The sequence below is a fragment of the Emydura macquarii genome, unplaced genomic scaffold (genome assembly GCF_026122565.2).
Source record: "Emydura macquarii macquarii isolate MOO-44397 ecotype Brisbane River unplaced genomic scaffold, CSIRO-AGI_Emac_v2 contig_968, whole genome shotgun sequence".
Classification (NCBI taxonomy): Eukaryota; Metazoa; Chordata; order Testudines; family Chelidae; genus Emydura; species Emydura macquarii.
The window spans coordinates 3477515-3486972 of NW_027131105.1; the positions used below are offsets into that span (position 1 = coordinate 3477515).

Sequence of the window (9458 nt, forward strand, 5' to 3'; positions counted from 1 at the left end):
TTGTGTTACATAGGACCGTGGTGTGGAAAAGATTGACTACACTAAAATTAGGGTGGGTACCAAGAAAATCAGCACAGATATGTAAACCTATTGTTACGGAGACTCAGCGAATTCACAGGGATGATGAAGAAAACATAGGACCTGATCCTCATCTGGTATAAATCAGCACATTGCCATTAACTGCTGTGGAGCTACATCAATTTACACCATTTGAGGATCTGGCCAATGATCTACTTATACAGTAGTAAAGCATATACAAGATTAGAAATTATTATTAAAAATTGGTCTAATAACCATTGTCAGAGAACAGATAGTGCTCTCAGTCTTGTGTAGTTCTGATCATCTATCGAATACAACTTCCATTAGGAGTAGAGAGTGCTCAGCATCTTAGCTGCCCCTGTATAAGAAAAAAGTGACTGATGAAAGGACCACAGGAATCGATGTTAGTCCTAATCTTGTTCACTCTGTATGACAATGACCTGCAGGAGGAAGGTGTACAGCTTGTAGGTATACAAAACTCAGAGATTTTTCTAGGAGTCTTAGAAAGTGTAGACATGGGAGGGAAAGCATCTCAAACTAATGAAGGTGGAAAAGATGTAAAGCGGTGACTTGACAAAAGTGCTCTGTCTTCATTGGGCACACTCAACAAGATAGTGAGTAAGAAAAAACATGTTGGTGCGTGTGAACTTGCAATAATCTATGGCAGCAGTTAGGAAACCAAATGCAATAACTTTGAGACAATGTAATGCGAAATAGGTCTGTGTTCATAAAATCCCTCTCCTTAGAATTCACTCCACCCTTTTCTGCCATTCTCTCCCTTAGTCCCATCCACTCATTTCACATAGAGCTGAAAGAGGGTAACAACTGTTGGACCCAGATCCTGCAAACTGCTGTACATAGATGACACCTAGGCCCAAAAGAAAACCCCTGGGTTGCTTATGGGCACAAAGGTCTGATCATACAAAGCAGCTTGCAGGATTGGGGTCTTGGTCACTACCAGTTCTGGGCCTCATTTGAAATGGCATGCTAAAGGGGAAGCCTTTATATATTATTACCAATCCCCTGACTCCTTCTGTTCTCTGCCCACACCAAATATTGTTGATTGAAGTTATTCTTTACTTGTTATAATTCTGTGCTGTCTGTAATTAATATCAACTGGCATTCATGGGATGACTGTCTACAATTCTTGAAATCTATGGTAAAGATAATGAAGTCCCAAAGTGTAGGGAGGAAAGGGGTGCTTACAAATTACTCATATGAAGTTTTGAAACTTGTAGCCATATTTAAAAAGCATGTTTAGTGCAACAAACGTCTGTTTGGGTATAAAATGCATGAGCCAATGGAAACCCAAGCTGATAAACTCAATAATGTTTTGCTCACAGAAAACCCATGCAGGCCGCAAGCAGGCATTACCTTGAAAATCAGGAATGCATGTATTCTGATTTATTAAATAACGTAAGGAAAAAAGGGGGTAGTGAGCATTGTACTCGGCAAATAAAATTTAAAAGCACGTGTGTTCGGAAAAATATACTTGTGGTTCTTGTGTGCTCCAGCAGTGGAAAAGGAACACCAGAGAGAAATACACAATGCAGACTGCCATATATAGGACACACAGTAGGCTAGTCTGTTTCTTTCTTTCCTGAAACATACATTTTAAATCATTTTGACACTTCCTTCATGGAACATTTGCATTTGCATTAATAGGTAAATTTATGGGGAATTCATTGTGCTTGGCCACACATAGCAACCCAAAATAAGTTCAATAGAGTTCAAATATAAGCAATACATTTTTAATTTTTTTTCAGAGGTGCTGAGCACCTGCAGTTCTCATTGGTTGCAGGTGGAGTTGTGAGTGCTTGGCACTTATGAAAATCAGGCTGCAGTGAGAAAACACACTACAGTTTGCTGTGCAGAATCTGTTTCTTCTGAATAATTTTTCTAAATCACTCTCCTTGAAACTTATTCCACCTTCTTCTACATTGCTTTCCTACCACTGTCTTCCAAACAATATTTCCCTGTGATATAATAATGAAGCAATAAGGCACACAAGAGGGTGTGTGTCAAACATAATTCAACATATTTACATTTATAACTATTTTATTTTTTAGTTTGTAGGAAACATAGGCAGCATATATGATTGGCAAATTCCAACAAGTAAACTTTAGGAGTTCATTTTTTGATATGCAACATTTTTTACTAATCTTTCAAGAATGAAGAGTCAATGCTAGTGCCCGGTGTACTGCTACAGTCAGGGCAAGATGTTTTTGTGTAAAGATCTTGCTTCATGCTACCTGATTTCTCAAACAAGCCTAATACTTTTTTGCAGAAGGACTGATCAGGGCTTTCACCTGAAAAGGCAAAAGCAGGGCATTCTGGCCTGCATGCTTCATACAGGTCACTAGTATTTGCAAGCATTTCATCTGCTATAGTTGAGAGATAATCCTTGATGTTGATTCCTCTGATCAACTCTTCAAAATATCGTTGCACTGAAATTTTACACTTTGATGGATCCTGATGCAATGACCTTCCTTCTATAAGCTTTTCCATCTTTCTCCTGAGTTTTTTATCCTCTTGAAGAAACTGTACTGAATTTGAATGCTGTTCCAAAAGAGTTTTCATTTGCTGATACAGCTGCCGAGGGGCTTCAGTTTCACTTTCTACTAGCTGCAGTTTTTCTAATTTTGTAGAATAGTCCTTGTGTAATTTTGTCTTCAGTTCTGCAATTCTGCATCGTATACCTTTCAATAAACTGATCCCAACTGTGTCAATCATCACCTTGGTATCTGTAGTGCTGGATAGGAGTTCATTGATCAGCTTTTCTGTTTCCTATTTAAAATGTCAACAAGTTGGATTCTGAATAGTTAAAAGTGTGAGAAGATATTTTAAATTTAAAAAATAATTTTGAATCTAGATATATGTTTTAGATCTTAAATTTTAAAATGGTTTCAACTTTATCTCCCATTTATGCGCAAAAGCAATGATAGGTGTAAATAATTACAGTTACATTTTATAGCACTTTGATATTTCGCTGCCTGATTTGCGTGTCACCTTTCAAAGTCAGTCCTTTAAAATGAATTACAACATGCCTTTTCCTCAGAATGTGATTGTTTTCTGTAAGAATCTTAAGTAAATGCTCCCAGGAAAATATGTCCCCATAGCTGCTGGCTCAAGCGCAGCAGTTTCACAGACAGCACCCTATTCTCTGGGAGAAGTACTCCCCATTTAACATCTGCTACGTGCAGAATTAGACATTCTGCAGCCACCCACTTCCCAAGGATAGAATTTGTGACTCTGGGTAGCCTACATCATATGTGGTAGTGGAGTTCCTAGGAATAATCTTGGAGATTGGTGAAGGAATATGGGAAAGCCTGCTCTGCCCCCCTCCTCAGAATGAACTCTTGACCTCTGAGATCTCCATGGAGGAATCTGCAGAAAGCTCCAGCAGCCTTAGTCCAGGTGTCATTCCAGCTGACTATTGTGAGACACCTACAGACCACTAACGCAACACAGGGTATACTTGCGAGCATATGTTAACATATTTGGATGACTTCCTAATGCAAGACTATTGCACCTTGAGAAAGCTTTGGGTGTGTGCTATACCACCTGCTGGCCAGCAGGGAGTGCTTTCTTTTAAGGTGTCTGCTGTGTGGAGGCCACGGTGACCACTAACTCCAGGAAACTAGTGTAGTGTATAGCTTACGCATCCCTTACCAGGCTTTCAGAGTTCTGCTAAGGTCAGGCAGGCCCTTATGCCTTTTTAAGGGTAGGAAGAGTTTGTGGGGGAAATAGTTTCCTGATCGTATTGTGTTCCACACATAGACTTTAAGGCCAGAAGGGACCATCATGAGCACCTAGTCTGGCCTCCTGCACACTGAAGACCACAGTACCTCACCCATGCACTCCTGCAGTACCCCCATAACTTCTGGCTGAGTTACTGAAGATTCAAATCTTGATATAAAGATTGCAAGTTTCAGAGCATCTAGTTCAAACTAGCAAGTAATATGTGCCCAGTGCTGCAGAGGAAGGCTGAAAAAACTCAGTCTCTGTCAATCTGACCTGGGAGAAAATTCCTTCCTGATCCCATGTATGACAATCCATTAGACCCTGACCATGTGAGTGAGACCCACCAGTCAGACACCAGGGAAAGAATTCTTTATAGTAACTCAGAGCCCTCCCCATCCAGGGTCCCATCTCCGACCGTCAGAGATATTTGCTAATAGCAATCACCAATAGGTCATATGCCATTGTAGGTGATCTCATAAACTCCCTTCCATAAACTTATCAAGCTCAAACTTGAAACAAGTTAGTTTTTTGCCCCCAGTACTCCTTTTGAAAAGCTGTTCTAGAACTTTACTTGTCTGATGGTTAGAAACCATTGTCGAATTTCAAGCCTAAACTTGTTGATACTTAGTTTATAGCCATTTGTTCTTGTGCTAGCATTGGCTCTTAACTTAAATAACTCATCTCCCTCCCTGGTGTTTACCCCTTTGATGTATTTATAGAGAGCAATCATATCTCCCCTCAGCCTTAATTTTGTTAGGCTAAACAAGCCAAGCTCTATAAATCTCCTCTCATAAGGCAGGTTCTCTATTTCTCTGATTATCTTAGCAGCCCTTCTCCGCACATGTTATAGTTTGAATTCATCTTTCTTAAATATGGGAGACCAGAACTGCACACAATATTCCAAATGAAGGCTCACCAGTGCCATGTACAATGGCTTACCTAGCTCTACTGGAAATATCTTGCCTAATCCAGCCTAGGATTGCATAAGCCATTTTCACTGCTGCATCGCATTAGCAGTTCATAGTCTTCCTGGGATCAACCAATACACCCAGTCTTTCGCCTCCTCTGCCACTCCCAAGTGGTAAGTCCCCAGTTTCTAGCAAAAACTCCTGTTAGTCCCTAAATGGTTGACTTTGCACTATTTAACTTCATCCCATTTCTATTACTCCAGTTTTCAAGGTTATCCAAATGTTCTTGTATGACTTTCTATGTCCCAGCCAAGTAGAGGTCAGGTATCCACAGAAGACTGAGAGCCTGGGAAGGAATAGGGTTAGCAAACTCACATGACCCCAAATAGGAGAGGATGTTGTAAGGTCACCAGAGAAGCCTCCCATACCATTAACTCGAGCAAAATTGTGATAAAATGTTGCCAAGCCACATACAATCTATGTGCCTCCCCTTCCCAGGTGACAATGAAAAATCTAAAGCTATTTCATCCTTTGACAGGGTGAGTTGACCCTTCCAAAGGGTTGGGGCTCAGCTGCACCTGTGCTGTATTTAGCTTGTGATGAGTGAAGTCACATGACAAATGATCAGGTGACTAAGGGCAGTCTTTCTTGGAAAATAAGAGCAGCCTACAGTTCAGTAAGAGAGAGCCAACTGCAAGGCACTTCAGGGAAAATAGCCTTTGGAGTTTGTGATGTATAAAAGACTAGGAGGGCTGGGGTGATTAGGAAACAGCCCTGGGAAGAAGTAGGGTGGGTTGAGGCTATGGGGGAAAGACAGCCTAGTTGCTTAGAGCTTCCAGGGCCAGGAACCCAAAGCTTTGCCTCCAAGCAAGCAAGTATAAATATAAAAGTTTGATTTCAATTGACTGTAATGTTACCTTTGTTCAGCCATGGGAGGGACTGGCCAGGCAAACAAGAAGAGTTCCAGACTGCTGGATCCTAGAGCTAGTGGTTTTAATAACTACACTCAGAAACTGAAATCACATTCTACTGCGTGCACCAACCAACACTGCATAGCCGCTTAGACCTGTAAATATATCCCTTGCTTCAGGGTGCAATGAGAGTGCTACAGGGAACAGGTAGGATTTTTTTCCTGCCATTTACAGCATTGTACATTTGGCTTGGTGCCTTATGGCTTTTTTGCCTTTCTCTGAAGTGTCACGCTACTGGGCTAGATGGTAGTGGTGTACACACTGTCGGGTTAATTATAGCCCACACAAACTGAACTCTGCAGGGTCCATTCGGACAAGAATCTCCAACCCCTCCCTTAGAGTGTGCCCTACCAATTCTCCCAAGCCATGCACTCTTTCCAGTCTGGGCTCCACCCAGATTTCAGGTGGCCACTCCCAAACCTGCCCCACCAGGTAAAGACCTTGGCCTCTACTACTCCACTGAAGGTATTCTGAAGCACAGGGTGCATGTACCCCTTTGCAAATAGCATCAGCCAAGGTGTGTGACTGTTCATGAGTCTGAGTTCTATAATAATACTTAGAACTTTTCATCATCAAAATGTTTGATAAGCATTGACTACTTAATCGTCCTCCCATTCCTGTGAGGCAAGCATTCTTAACCCCATTTTACATATAGGGGAACTAAAGTCAAAGAGGTTATGTGATTTGGCCAATTGCACGGAAGGCTTCAAGAGTCAGGATTAGAACCTAGTTTCATGCTCACACTACTAAATCACATCATTTTATATAACTTTATCCTTTCCTAAGGGCTATCTATTTGCCTAAATGTATATCAAACATCGTCATTATGTCGTTCTGTTAATAAAACTGAAAGAAAGTGAGTCACTTGCACTATACCTTCCTAGCTTGTACTGTGCCTTCAGATTTCTGAAGCAACAAGTCCATATCTTTAAGAAAAGTAATTTTTCTGGCTGTGTAAGCTTCAGACATTTTTGCAACACTGTGATGCTCATGGTTTCCAAAGAGCTTGCAGATTGCACATATCGGTTCATCATCAGTCAGACACATCTGAGAAAAGAACACAGTCATTTTCTAGTTCGGCCATGTATGCTTACACGGTCTCAGCTACCTAGCATACTGGCCAAGCACACTGTGCTCAGTCTGCTAAGTAAATACTGGTATAGTTGTTGAAAATGAATTTTCAGAGTGAAGTTGATGGTTGTTTAATAGATAATTGGCATTTTCCAGTGGAACCTTGCTAATCCAAACTCCTCTAAGTGACATAGCTTACATTTTCTGCCCAAAAAGGGTACTCTCTCTCTCCACTTCTTAAGAGTTCTTCAGAACAGATGCCAGAGGAAGGTTACATATTACCCAAGCAAGCTATGTTACTACGAACTATACCGCACTTTGCAAGTGCCATATATATTATTAATATTTATATCACAGTAGTGCCCAGCTGTAATTAGAGATTGTAGTAAGTGTTGTGCAAGCACATATGAAATCACAATTCCCTGCCCTAAAGACCTTATTGTCTAAGAAGACAAGTAGTGTACAAAGGATGGAGGGAGGAGAAGTATACAATCAAATAGACACAATTTTTATATACATTACGTTGTAATTGTCAGGAAACAAAATTACAAAAGGAGGTGAAGTTGAACTGTTTTCATTTGTCCATCAAGCCTTTAATAATTAGTTGATTTTTTTATATGCATCATGGCAGAAATAGGTCTTAAGAAGGGAAGAGAACAGTGACTTACAGATTCATTCACAAAGAGTATTCTATGACTAGAGGAAGGTATAGAAATGTTTGTGTGAACAGCTGATGAACAGGTGGATGAGACTGACTTCACTGGTGGACTGACTAGGTAAGGGATAAGAGCAGACAAGCAGGGAGAAGCAGATTTGTAAAGAACTTGGAGAGTGAGGACAAGAAGCTTGAACTAGATGCTGTGAAATGGGAAGCCAGTGGAAGGATTCAAAAAGTGGGTATGGCTTTTTAATATTAAATGAACAATGTACATTTTCGGAAGAGTTTTTCCTTGTCTTTTGGGTTCATTCAGTTACTAATAAAACTGCAGTAACTTTTAGTGGGTCTCCCAGTTGTTGGAGGGAGTGAGGCATTAGTGTGTCTTGAACTAAAAGATTTAGCAATGTTTTGATGGTCTTTTCTCTAATGTTGTTGCAGGAGTGACAGTTGTTGTTTGTTGTTGGGCCAATGAGAAGGTGTGAGAGGTCTACTGGCCTGACCACAGCACTGAGAGTCAGGAAATCCTGAGCTATTGATTTCAGTGGGACTACTCATGTGTTTCTAGCTAGGCACATGTTTATGTAACATGCTGAGTTGTGGCCTCTGTAGGTAACCCCATAGAAATCACTATGACTGCTTGTGGAATAAGGCACTACTCAATGTGACTACGGGTGGCAGAACTCTGGTCCTAATTAATGAATCACTTAATCTTTGTGCAGTACTTTGAAAATGTAAAGCACTAATTAATAATCACCTCTTATATAATTATGTTCTGGGTTTGCAGGGTGAATCTGATTTTATGAATTCCATTAGGAGGCTGACAGTTCTTCCAACTGCAAAAATCTCTCCACCAACTAGACTCCTTATCTAGAGGGAAGTAATCCATTGGGAAAAGAAACAATTCAAATGGTAGGATTTGCCCTTTACTTATGTTTTTTTTATAGTCTAATATTCAAATGATGTGATTTCTTTGTCACTGAACATGATATAAAGGACTAGCTTATTTAGAATATGACCATTCTGCTAGAATATCCAACCAATAGAATTCATTTTGATTAAGTGGATACTGAACACTTATAAGACCGATTTTATCTGCAAATAACCAAATAAAGGAAAAATAAGACATATATAAATATATACCAAATTCATATTTTCCCCATGTTCTTCACATATTTGAGACAGCTGGTTTTGCTCCTGGGCACGAATATTTTCAAGTTCATCCTTAAATTTTTCCAATATACTTTCAACCAGAATATTTCTTGGTAATCCAATTATTCCTCTGCCCCTCAAATATATGACCTAAAAGTGAGAAAAAACTGTTTACATACTGTTTAAGTGATGCAAGAAACACTTTGCTTCTCTGATAGTTTAGAAACAGTGATCAGCATTCTTCAGTTGGGATTTATATTAATATGATCTTGAACTGAAGTACTGTACTGCAGATATGTGATTTAGACAGCAATTTCTTCCTAATGTATACCTTATAAATCTGAGGCTCATGAGTATCATTGGTCCAAATTCTGCCTTTGAATAAGTGTGTGCCAAACCCAAACTTGGAACCAAAATGTACTGCATATGTGCTCCCAAATACAGAATTTAGCCCCTGGAATTTAAACAGAGACCCTCACATGGCTTCTGTTTAATAGTTAAAGAAAAAAGAGAAGAGCAACTTTCAAACTCTCAGAGCTAAATCTAGTCCTGGGGCTCTTACTCATTTAAATCAGTGAGATCATTTATATGAATAAGGGCTGCAGGATAGACTCCTCCATTCTTACTTGGGCAAGACATCATTAAAGTCAATGCAAGTTTTGCTCCAGAAAGAACTACATAAAAACCTAGGACCAGATTTTGTCACCATTACTCACACAGCGTAGCACCACTTGAGAAGTAAGTTATCGCTCCATGTTAATAATGGTAGCAGATTCTGTCTCTAAAAAAGAGGCTTCAGGATTTGGTAATATATTTGCTACAGTCTATAAAACTGCAGGAGTATTATGATATTACATTCTAAGTTAATTCAAGAGAAGGAATCAATTTACATGTGATAAAAGCACAAGTCCTGTAGAT

General features: G+C 39.8%; 1 long non-coding RNA gene across 1 annotated transcript; it reads right to left on the reverse strand.

Annotated features, from left to right (window-relative positions):
• Positions 1-1021: 1021 nt before the first annotated feature.
• Positions 1022-5235, reverse strand: LOC137150461 (uncharacterized). The gene is made up of 2 exons (XR_010918974.1): positions 5067-5235; positions 1022-2826 (listed from the first exon to the last, which is right to left on the reverse strand). It is a non-coding gene; the product is annotated as an uncharacterized lncRNA (long non-coding RNA).
• Between the last annotated feature and the right edge of the window lie 4223 nt (positions 5236-9458).